The following is a 12,702-nucleotide window of genomic DNA, read 5'->3' as shown; positions in this document are numbered from 1 at the left end:
CAATGCGCCTCAGGGATTGGAGGCCAGAGAGTGGTCCAGGGAGGGCAGGACAGCTGGTGGCTGAGGCTGGGGCTCGCCCGGGGACTGGCCACAGGCTGGGAGGCACCTAGCAGAGGCAGGGCCTGCGGCTCCGGCTCCCTCTGGCGGTGGCCCGGGAAAGGGCAGCCCCTCCAGTCTGCCGGGAAGCAGGGGTGCGCCCGGTCCCATGTGAGTGCCTGCAGGCCACCGCAGATCGCTCACCTGTAAAGCTACGGCAGGGCACAAACCCAGCTCCACGCTGCGGCTGTCAGGGCGGGTGTGGCTGCGTCTGGACGCCCGTAATCCACTGAAGCACAGGACTGGGTGTGGGAGCCTGGGTGCATCACAGCTTGGCCCCCAGGGAGGCCTGCAGGGGAGCTGAGAGGTCCCATTGGCCATCAACCCTTCTTTTCAGTGAACACAGGCCCCAGGTGTGTGGGGACCCTCTGGGAGGATGGCCTGTGGCCCAGCACATGAAGGATGTTCCAGAGGGGCAGGGGCGGACACTACCCTGAGCCAGGGTCCGCACCTGCTGGGGTCTCAGCAGCGATACATACATATCTCTGGGTGCTGACCTCAGAGCTGGGTGCCCGCCGCCGTGTGGGGCTAGGCATCCATGCAAGGGCCATTCCCCAGCCCAATGCCCCCCTGCCCGGGACCCCGCATGTCCTGCAGCTCAGGGCCCCACATGGCACAGACATGGGCTGACTTGGGTGTGGCTGCCCTGAATGTGATGTGACAAGTCTGGGCCTGTGGGGCACCTGAAACCCTCGCTCCACAACACAGAGAAAGGAATGCAGAGCAGCTCAGCAACAACTTTACATCTTGGTTATGTTTTGGCCAAAATTAGAATATTTGAGGTACATTGGGTTAAATGTATTATCAAAATTAATGACATCTGTTTCTTTTTGGTTTGGGTTTTCTTTTTTTTTAATGTGGCTATTAGAAAACTTAGTTTTACATATATGGCTTGCAGTGTATTCTCTCGGACAGGCTGGTCCAGACAACCATCTGGACAATAAATCTTCGTGCTTCTGATTTATGGATAAAGGTTTCGGAGGAAGGAAGGAAGAAGGGTTTTGCTAATTTTGTGGTCCTGCCTGGAAAGGCTTATGGTACTCATTCCCTAAAATGTAAACATTACATAGTCTTACATAAGAAGGTTCACATTGAGGCAACTCGGGCCCACAGGGTGGACGGACATACAGCTCCCACATCCGGGTGCAGGCAGAGAAGCGGAGGGTCCTGACCACAGAGATGCAGCCGGTCCTCCCCAAGAGCCAACCCCACGGCTGCCCTCGCCATGCAGTGGGTGGGGGAGAAGGCAGGTGGACCCACTAGGGAATCCTCTCCCATGGCGCTGGGAAGACAGAGGCTGGAGCGGCTGTCAGCATCCAGGGCCCCGAAGGCTGCCTTGTGGGGTGTTCTATTGGGTCCAGTGTGGGTTAGTGGGGAGGCTGGCGGTCCTGGAGGGCACGCTCGCCTTGCTGGCCCACAGGTTTGTGTTGGTTGGTTTTCACACACAGCACAAGCCCAGCATCACAGGCCACCCGGTCTCCAGGGGCACGGACAGGTCAGGACAGACCTGCGCACTGAGATGCACACTTGCGTGACGGGCAGAGGCCTACACCTCGGGAGCATGTCTAGGATAAAAATGCCACCCATACAGCAAACAGACCCACCCTTGCCTGCTCCTGACTGCTGACCACGTCCATGGAGCGGGAAGAGCAGGCAGGCCAGACCCCCACACCTGTTCCCCCTCAGAGAGGAGAGGCCGGCCCTCTTCCCACCCTTAGTCGTGCAAGGGCCCTGTAGGGCATGCCGGGCCAGGACCTGTGGGGTCGCCTGTGCTGCAGGGGTGGGGGCAGCAGTCAGCAGTGAGCGCGGCCATCACCCATCAGGATGCGACACGGTGTGCTATACGGGTCACCATGGGGGACTGCCCTTCCAGCTGCTTGTGAACGTGTCTCCGCAGGTGCCTCCGTGGGCTGGAGCGTTTCAGGCACGGCTGTGCGGGGCCGTGCTGGGGTGCGGCAGGACGGGGCAGGCCACCGCGTAGGTGAGGGTGGAGTGAGGAGCATGTGTGTTGGCGTGTTAGTTTCCTCTGTCCTGACGACACGTGGCCTCAGCCTGTAAGAAGGCAGGTGCTTTAGGGACATCAAAGAGCCGACCTCTGTGTTCCCACTGCTCCCGCCTCTCCAGCTGCAGGCCAGCGCCTGTCCTCTCGAGGCCCAATGCTATTCCCGTCCATACTGCGCACTGGGGTTGCAGGCCAAGGTCAGCAGACGCTTCGCACTCTAATGGTCGGGGGCAGGGGGGCGCAAGGGCACCACCCCTGAAGCAGCCCATACCCCCTGGCCTACCAAGTGGTCGACTGCCCGCTCCCCAGGAGCACCGGAGGCCCCGGGCCCACTCTGGCACCCCCCACGCCTGAGACTCGCCTCGCTGAGACTTGCTGCAGTTAACAACTTTATTGAGTGAAGTGCACGATTTGCCGAGTTTTTGGCAGACGTATGCACCTGAGAAACCAGCCCTGTGGTCAAGGAGAGGAGCAGACCAGCTTCCCAGAGTCCCGGGCCACTGTGCCGGCTGCGCGGGGCCTGCGGTGGCCCTCCCTGCGCCCTCCTTGCCGGCGTGCCTTCGCGTCTTTCACCCGTGTTTACCTGGAGTTGTCTGTTTTCTTCCTGGGTTTTGTGTCCGCCGTGGATTCTGACCTCAGCTCCTTCACGGGCCACGGGGCCACGGGCGTTTCGCCGTCTGCCACTGAGCAGCACCCCTCCCAGAGCACATCCTTCCAGCCTTAGTCCGGTTTGTCCGTTTTCTCCGTCATGGACGGGCTTTCCGCTGTGCGCCTCACCCCGGGCTGGACAGGCTTCCCCCTGCCTCTGCCTCCTCACGTGTTCTCTTCACCCTCAGATATTCCATATCCACTTTCAGCAAAGTTTTGCACAAGGTTGTTTTGTGCCCAGGTCCTGTTGGATGGGGTAGCTGTGCCTGTGGGGGGGGACCAGTGTCCTTGAAAGGAGGCTTCCCGAGAGGGCCATGCTGGGAGCCCTTGTCCCACCCAGAGGCGGGAAGGAGCGAGAGGAAAGCACCAGCCCTCACTGGGTTCCTGCAAAGCGAGGCTGGGCAGGGTCAGCAGCTCCAGGCTGGCCAGCGAGCACGACTCGAGTGGGTGGTGTCCAGTTGCCTGGTTCCTGGGTGCTTTAGGGCAGGGGAAACGCTGAGTGAGTGTGGGGGGGGTTGGTTTGCGCAACAAAGGCACGCTCCCTGCCCTTTGCCACCTCCAAGAAGGGGGCAGTCTCTCCCTGGTCGGTGAGGATTTTAAGGTGTCAAAACTTCACAAGACACAGAAAATTGATAAAATATGATTAATACAGAAGTGTGAGGTTTGGGACAATTTGGGGGGGTGAGGCTTGCCTGTGCAAGGGTAGTTGTTCAGTACTTTTGGTGAACACACTGTCCTTTCTCCATCAACTCTGGCCGTGTCCGTGTACGTCTTTCTGGACTCTGCTGTGGGTGTATGTGTACCTACCTCTTGGCCAGCACCACCCCGTCTCGATCACAGTAGCTCTGTAGTAAGTCTTTAAAATCCGGTAGAATTCTTCGCTTTAAAAGCTGTTTCGACCATGTTAATTCCTCACCTTCCATATCAGTTTTAGAATGAGCTATTATTTATTTGCAGGAGACCTTCCGGGATTCTCTTGAAACCTGAATTAAAGCTGTGGTTCATGTAGGGAGTGCAGACCCTTTTATCAGGCGGAGCCCCAGTCCACAAACATGGGGTGTCCCTCCACGTACTTAGATCTTCTCCCGTTTCTTTCACCAGCATTTTGTTGTTTTCTGCATGCAGACCCAGTTATGTGTTTTGTTAGATTTGTATGTATGCATTATTTTTGAGCTATTATAAATTGTATTATTTTTTAAAATTCTGTTTCCCAGTTGTTCATACGTAGTATATAGAAATACAACTTTTGTTCATTAAACCTGTATCCTGTCATCTTATTAAACTCACTTTTTAATTCTAGTAGCCTTTTTTTAGATTCCATCCAAGTCCTACATTGAGGGTCAAGTTGTCTGCAATGAAAGCTATTTTAACTTCTTTGCTTCCCATCTGGCTGGCTTTACTTCCTTTTTCTTCCTATTGGCTCACACCTGCAGCACGATCGTGGTACAGGTGGGAAGGGCAGAGTCCTCACCTTGTTCCAGATCTGAGGGGAAAGCACCCAGGCTTACCACGGAGTGTGACGCATAAGGAGCTTGGAAGTTGTTGCTTTCGTCCTCATAACCAGCAAAAGGCCAAACAGACTGAAAACTAGCTCTTCTTGGATCCGTCAAGGATTGCAGGCACAGGACAAGCTGCCACTCTGAAAATGGGGGGCACACGGGCAGAAGCAGAACATCACAGCTAGTTGCTATGAGCACAGCCAGAAACTCACAGGAATTAAGTGTAATTAATGAGCTTGTGAATTAGAAACTCCTGGGGATGTCTCAGGGGCCTCCACAGTTTCATGAGTCCCACCTCCAAGAGCCCTAATAGGTTCTCATGGAGAAGATCAGAGAGAAGTTGCCTTGTACCCGGTGTTTCAGGTGGGAGAATAGCAAAATAAGCATCTGAAATATGCCCAAGGCTCCCATTCTGCATGACACTGGCCTCCCTCAGGGGCGACCGCTCTACCAGAGCCTGATCTGAACTGGGGGAGAAGCACCCAGTCAACTGCAGCCTCACGTCTCACGTACAGGAGAAGCACAAAGACTAGGAGGCTCGTAGAAGGTCACAGCACAGGAACTCAGGCTCACCAAAAACCAGTTTCAATTGTGAGACTGTGGAACGCATCTCCTCCACATCCACAGGCTCCAGTCTAATAACCATGCTTGACAATCGAGAGATGCAGGACGTGGACTGTTGAAGGAGTCTCCATGGAAACCCAGAGACAATGGGGACACCGCATCCAGGACACCAGAGGACACATCAGCCTCCAATGCCTGGCATTGCAGCAGCCAGCACACGTAGCCTGACCCCAGCCGAGTAGCAGGAGACCTCCCAGTTCCCCTCAGCTCCTGTCATCCTGTAGCCATGTCCAGCTTTCAACAGAAAACTGCCAAGCTTGCCAAAACACAAGAAGAATGTAGTCTAAGAGACAAAACAAACATCACAACAAGACACAGAGGTGTCAGAGATGTTGGAAATATCAGGCCAGGAACTTAAAATGCCCACAACTAAAATCCTGAAGGCTGTAATGGAAAAAGTGAAAAACATGCTAGAGCAGATGGGTGGTGTTGGTGGAAACACGGAAACGCCAAAAAACAGCAACACACCGCAGAAGTGGGGCTAGCTGTAGGTTTCTGGCAGATATCCTTTATTGGTTGAGGACGTTCTCTGCTTAGTTTGCTGAGTTTGATCAAGAATACATGTTAAATTTGTTAAACGATTTCTTCATCAATATCATAACTTTTTAAAAGCCTCTTAATACAGTGCATTATGTGGGGCCCCTGAGTGGCTCAGTCAGTTAAGCATCTGACTCTTGATTTCGGCTCTGGTCATGATCTCAGGGTCCTGGGATCAAGTCCTGCATCAGGATCTTTCTCAGTGGGTGGCCTTCTTCTCCCTCTCTTCTTGGCCTGTGCTCTCTGTTGTTATCTCTGTCTCTCTCTCTCTCTCTCAAATAAATAAATAAATAAATAAATAAATAAATAAATAAATAAATAAAATCTTTAAAAAAAATAAGGGATTGTAGTTTTCTTTTCTTGTAAAGTTATGTCTTGATGGTATTGGTTAAATATAATGATCTGCAAAGTATTCCCTGTTCTTCTATTTTCTGTAAAAGCTTAGGTAAAGCTGATCTAAATTTTTCCCTATAGGTAAAGTACTGTTCAGGTTTTTTCCCTCTTGGGCAAGTTTTGGGGGATTGTGGCTTTTGAGAAATTGGTCTGTTTCAGCTAAGCAACCGAGCTTCCCTTCAGAGGGCTGTTCACAGTGTTTCTGTTTGTCCTTCTGGGGTCTGTGAGTCTCCAGGGACAGCCCCCTGTCGGTCCAGGTAGTAGCCGTTTATATCTTCTCTTTTTTTGTCAGTTTGACTGATGTTTATTCATTTTGCTGATCTTTTAAATAATTTTTATTTCATTAATTTTTTCTACTTTTTCAATTTCACTCTCTGTTCTTTTCTTTATTATTTCCCTTCCTGACACTCATGTTTATTTCCTTCTCCACCCCCCCAAGGTTCTTCAGGAAGAAGTTTAGATTATTTATATTCTTTTCACTGCATGCCATAAGCATTTAATGCCATAAATTCCCCTCACCCCTGGCTTGGTTGCATCACACGAACTGACTTATGTTCACAGCACTTCATTTTCAATTTCCTTTGAGGCGTCCTCTTTGCCTCGTGCATTATTTGGTGAAGTGTTGATTCACTTCTGGGTGCTTGGAGTTTTCCTGTTCCTGGGTTCTTGTCTCCATCCGCTGCGGTCAGAGCACATACGCAGTAGCGACTTATGCTACATTTGCTAGGGTTTCTTTTACGGCCCGCGGTGTGTCCTATCTTGGGGAACGTTCGCAGGGCCTTGAGATAGTTCACACCCCGCTGCAAAGGCCATGTTACAGAAATGCCAGTTCGATCCAGTTGGTCGATAATGTTCAATTATTTATATCTTTGCTGGTTTTCTATTTACTGCTTCTATCAATTTTTGAGAGAGGAGCATTGAAGTCTCCAACCATAACCTGGAACTGGCCTATTTCTGCTGTCAGACACGCCTCTGTATCCGGGTCCTGTAACCGGGGTTCCTCTTGTTCTGCTTGTGACATCTTCTTGGTGAACTGGCTTCTCTCTTCTCTTCAGTCACTCTGCAACCCCTCTGTTTTCTCGGGCAGTTTCCTTGTTCTGACCTTAACAGCCACTTCGGCGTTTATTCGATTAGTTTGCATCGCATGTCTTTTAAAGGATTTAAAACAAATCTACCTGTATCGCTGCATTTCAAGGAAGTGTTCTGGAGACCGCATCTATTTGGGTGATTGAAAAATCCACTGCGAACACCTGTGTGGTTAATTGGTCTGTTGAGACTGCTTGCATCTAACACTCATTTACTGGGATCTGGGGCACATTTTATTACTCGGGTTCGCTTTTTCCTTTCCTTCGCATTCCTCTGCTTCCTGTTTCCTGTCCTCTGTTGAGTTACTCGGTCGTTTTACAGCCTCCATGTGGCCGAGCTGCTCTCACCGCCCGGGTGCAGGCGCCAGCGTTCCTGGTGTTGGTTGCTGCTCTGTTCCCAGGAAACTGGCGGCCAGGACGCCGCGGTTGTGGGTTAGCTGCACTGTTTCTGTGTCTGAAAGTGCGTCACATCTGCGCCCTGTTTCGTCCCCTCTTCACTACCTCTCCGTCTCTGCTCGCAGTCACTACACCCAGATGACCCTCAGAGCTGCACGGAAGCTTCTCCGTTACCTTGTGGTGCTGGGAACTTGCTCTTCAGGACGGACCCCCCGGATGGTTGCATATTTACAGCCCCTCTGCCTTCATTCTTGCAGGGCTGCTTGGCTGGATGCAGCATTCCAGGCTCCATTTCCTTCCCTGGAGTAGCTTTAAAACGTGGCTCCGGTGTTTCCTAGGGGAGAGCTGCTGTTGCGACATTTATGCCAATTGTATGTTCTTTCTTTGTAAATACATCTGGAAATTCTTTATTTATTGCCTGAATGTCCAAAGGCACTCTCTCCCTTGTCTTTAGAGGCTGACAGTTGATTCGGGTGGTGTCGGTGCTGGCTGTCGAGGGCTGGTTTTCCAGGTACTCGGTGCCCTCGCTAGCATACGGACTGCAGTCTTTCCCACACCCATGAAGTTTTCCTGATTCACAGTTCCAAGTTTCTGCCCTCTTCCACTGCCCATCATTTCTTTCTTGAAAAGGGTTGTCCTCTCCGGGGCCCTGGTGCACTCTTGCTCTGCCCTCAGCTGGAAACAGCCCGTCCGGCCCCGGAAGGCCTGTGTACGATGAAGGCGTGAGCCCGCCGGCTCCCCAAGGAAGCGCCGGCCGTGCTGTGGGCCACCAGTGTGGGGTTTAGAGAGTGTGTCTGCCACGCAGCCAAGGCCGAATTCTGAGGAGACCCTGGGCTCAACGCTAAACCCATGCAAACACTATCTGTCCACCAGACCGCTTGCCTGCCCCTGGACCCAGCCTGCACTGACCGCAGCCCCGAGGGAAAAGTGACCCACCGGGCCAGCACTCATGCCAGCGGCTGGAAAGCACACACTCCTTATCCGGAACTCCCCCCTTCCACCTGAATCCCAGAACAAGGTTCCCAGTGTCACGCACCCCCACTCTCAGGGAGCCAACTGCTGGCTGAGGCCAGGGCACGGGCTCCCCTCACCCCTGCCCCAGGGCAACATGGCTCCACCTCTGTGGGCAGGTACTGTGCTCACCTGGCCGACAGGCTCGCCCGCGGTCGGCTTTTGGTGTCCAAGGTGTGCGGTGGCGCCCACAGATGAAGCAGTGTGAGGGCTGACCCTCCAGGTAGCTCCAGCCAAACCCTCCTCTCAACCCACCAGCCAGCTGCCCAGGCCTCGGGACCCTCCTGAACTGGGGGCCAGGGGTGGCAGAGCCCACGGGAGAGTACCTGAGACCCCAGCCCCTGGGACTCCCCTCTCGCCCAGGGGCCGCCCCTCCTGCACACTGGTCAGTGTGGGCTGTTGCATGTAGAGGGACTTCAGCTTCTGTTCCCTGGACCTCCAGAGGGGACAAGCAGACGGGAGTGGAGTGGGGGTTCTGCTCACAGGGGGGCAGGACTCTCGCCGTTGCTCCCCTCCTGGAGTCCTGCTGAGCCCTCACCCAGTTGTGACAGGAGCACGGACGGGGGCTGGGGCAGAAGAACATGGCCTGAGCCGTGGCCCATCCAGCATTTGTGTGGGCTGGGTCTCCACTGCTCCTGCAGAGATGGAGAAGATGGGGTGGTGTGCATGGCCTTGTGTGGGGGTGGGAACGTGTCTCAGGGCTGCAGTCGACTCCCGAGGACCTGGGAGAGGCAGCGCCATGCATAAGGCCCTGGTCCATTCAGGTCTAGACTGAACCCTAAAAGGCTCTGCATGGGAACATGCGAGGGGCTTGCAGAAACCCCACAGACAAGCCTGTGGGCAGAGGGGAATGAGGGGCTCCCGAGGGAGGTCTCCGTGACTAAGAAAACACAGAGCAGAAGCACTCAACCTCAGAGCCATGCCAGCCACGCAGAGACCCCTGTGGCAGCGCACACAACCCTGAGAGTGGCCAGCGTGGTCCCACTGTGGGCAGGAATGCGAAGGGCTCCGTGGCATGCCTGCGGGGGGGCTGCGTCCGGAGGACGGCCAGCAGAGACCGAGTGGGCAGGAGGTCAGGAAAAGGTTGTTAGAGGACACAGAGAGCTTCATCTGCTGGGCCCTGGGGGCTGGTGCTGCCTGGTGATGGGTGCACACAGCAGGAGGACGGCAGGAATGAATGAATGAATGAATGAATGAATGAATGAATGAATGAGAGAATGTGTGATAGATCGGGGTGGGGTGGGGGCAGCCGAAGCTCCCAGGTGACTGGAGGATCTGGCTTTCCTGATTCCTAACTTGGAAACCCCCGACTGTAGGACCCCAGCGGGCCCGCCGCACGGCCCCCACCTGGCCCCTACCTGGCCCTGAGGCCTCTGCAGACCCCTGGTGGGGGCTGGGGCCCTGGTGCTGAGGGCGTCCCCAGCCGGCTGCGGGATGTCTGCCGACACACTCCGGCCCACAGGTGTCCCCTCTCAGCCCCAGGATCTTCTGGATGAGCAGTGGGCCCAGCGTAGCCCCGGGGCCGAGTGCCCATCGCACCCTGTGGCCCAGCCGGGGCTCCCGTGACCTGCAGGCTTCTGGGGGCAGCACAGCCCCCAGCACTGTGGTTCACCTGGCGTGGCACGCAGGACCCATGGCACGTTTCAAGCACAATCATCCCCACTGTTCTGTTATAAAAGTGGCCAGCAAGCAGCCCCGTGCTCAGGACGTCTTGGTTCTAAACGTGGAGCAGGTATTTCCATGAACCGCCACATGCTGGAGGCTCCGTGGCTCCGGGAAAGCGGGGATTTTAACCCCAGTCAGATGGCTCCTGGTGAATCCCCCGTCTCTGGAGAGAAACAAACGTCCTTCAGAGATGGGTCCCCTCTGTGTCTTTGCCTGAACACTCCCACTGCCCCATTGGCGAAGTAAGGAGCTTCTTTCTGGGGCTTTGAAGAACCCAAGGTGGGCTTCCAACTTCAGGCAGGGCCGCCCTCCGCTCCCCGGGTGAAGCGGCCCCAGCAGCTGCGTGTTCGTCCAGGGCTCACAGCACGGCGAAGACTTCCCGCTAAAGCACTTAGAAGCTGTCCTAATGACTTAATCCGCGTCGTTTACTGTTTGGAGAGATTCTTGGGGGAAGCGTCCACCTCCTGTGTCTCTGTATGTTGACCTGAATCAGAGCAAGAAAAATGTTCTTACTTTGTGTTTTCTGAACGATTCCTCAGAAGTGGTTATCAACTTGGAAATGAATTAATTTGTCTGTGCTTTTACAAGTTGGTGCAGAGAAACATGATTTTGGGCCCAGAGCTGATGTATTCTGAGGGGACTGACCTGTCAGCTTTCTCTCGTTCCAAAGAAAGGGACGGAGCAAGTTAGGGGTCGGTTTAACCCCAGGGGGGTGGGGGCGTCTTCCCACCCAGACGGTCCTATGGGCCCTCAGGGCCAGGTGCCAGCTCCGCACACAGACCCCGAGGCCCCAGCCCCGCCGTGACCAGCCCCCCCAAGCCGGACAGTCCGCTTGTCCTCGCTTCTGCACACGTGAAGAGACGATCCAGCTTTGCAGGGGGGCTGCAAGCCCAGAGGGCGCCCTCTGCGTGGACCCCCTCAGGAGTGATGTGCACACAGGCCCCGCCCCCCGCGGGCCCCTCAGCCTCCTCTCTGAGGGCTGTGACCCCTGCCACAGACTGAAGTGGGAACGGCCCCTGGTTTACCGGCCGCAGGCTGAACCTGAGCTCAGGGCACGTCCTCCAACGGGGCTGGCGGGAAGGCCAGAGCCTGGGGTGCTGCATTTTGCCGGGGTCAAAGGCCACGGACTTCGAGGGTTTGGCTTTCTCAACCAGGCTGTTATGAGTTTGTTTGTTCTTGGAAAAATGGAACTTTCTTTTCTAAAGAAATCCACTTTCAAAGGTGCACAACTATGTGTCCAGAGCCTGCCTGGTGGGTCCTGGGGTCACATAGGCAGGTCCTGGGGTCACACGGGGGGTCGTAGGGTCACACAGGTGAGTCCTGGGGTCACATAGGCAGGCCCTGGGTCACACAGGGAGTCCTAGGGTCACACAGGTGGGTCCTGGGGTCACATAGGCAGGTTCTGGGGTCACACAGGTGGGTCCTGGGTCACATAGGCAGGTCCTGGGGTCACACAGAGGATCCTGGGGTCATAGGTATGTTCTGCGGTCATGCAGGTGAGTCCTGGGGTCACACAAGTGGGTCCTGGGTCACACAGGGGATCCTGGGTCACACAGGGAGTCCTGGAGTCGCACAGGGGATCCTGGGGTCACACAGTTTCTCTCTGTCCCATCGGACACCCTGGTGTGTGCACAGTGCCTGGCACTTGGCAGTCCCAGTAGACACTGACCCAGGAAAGTGGTGAAGAGGGGCCTTTGTCTAGACCGTGATCCTGAGAGCGCAGGACCAGATATTGGCATCAAAGTATTTGCCGTTCCTGAGAGAGGACGAACTGTGCCTGACCCATCCCGGTCAGGAACGCCTCAGACGGCCGCTGGTTGACCCAGTGAGAGGTGCTGCCATGTCTTCTGACACAGTGGAGATGCCACAGTGTCCCAACATCACACCAGGAGTCGGGGCACTGGGGGGGACCCTGCCTGAACGCCGGCTCCACGGGTGGTCTGTCCTCCTGTCCTCCCTCCACGCTGTTCCTCTCCTGCTCTGGGTTACTTCACACTCTCACCTCAACCCCGACCCTGCCCTGCAAACTCTCGCCTGGGCCTCCCCTGGGCCCTGCATGGGCCCTCCCCGCCGGTCCCGGTGACCCCGACCTCCAGGTGGTGCCTGTTCCAAGCCTGCACACTCAGGGGTGGGGGCCGAGGTCAGCACTGTAGGCCTGCTCCCCGTTTTATCCACAACTTGGGTGAAGACACACAAAGCCCACTGATCAAACACGATCGGCCCCAAGCCTGGAGGAGAGAGGGCTAATGCACTGAACAAGGGAATCGAGATCCAGTGTGCGTTCAGCAGCCTAAGAGAGGGCCTAAGCTAACGGGAGGGGAGGCACGGGGACAAGTTCCCAGACACACATTCGGACCCACTCAGCTCCCAAACACAGGGGCAGGAAGGCCTCACTTGACAGTGTTTGTGAAAAGGATCTGTGGGTGTCAGTGGACCACAAGCTCGTTAAGAGGCAGCTGTGTGACTCAGTTGCTGAAAAGCCCTGCTGACGCAGTATGCAGCCCAGAGAGACGGGACCCTCCGTCAAATAAGGAACTAACCGCCTCTCTCCATGTTCTACCTGGGTCTCTCCACCAAGGGGCGCAGGTGAGCCCCCGCAGTTCCGGACTGGCCCCTGGGCGGGCCCAGCGGTGGCTTCTGTGTTGTCAGAGGGGCAGGAACCCTGTGTGGGGATGTGGGCAGCAGGGGCGGGTCGTAGAACAGGCTTCACTGAGAAGGAAGATGAACTGTTTTCCTTGGGCTGTGG

The sequence above is a fragment of the Ursus americanus genome, chromosome 15 (assembly GCF_024610735.1).
Source record: "Ursus americanus isolate L20-20 chromosome 15, mUrsAme1.1.p, whole genome shotgun sequence".
Lineage (NCBI taxonomy): Eukaryota > Metazoa > Chordata > Mammalia > Carnivora > Ursidae > Ursus > Ursus americanus.
The sequence above is the reverse complement of the archived record's forward strand: the minus strand, read 5'-3'. Positions refer to the sequence as shown.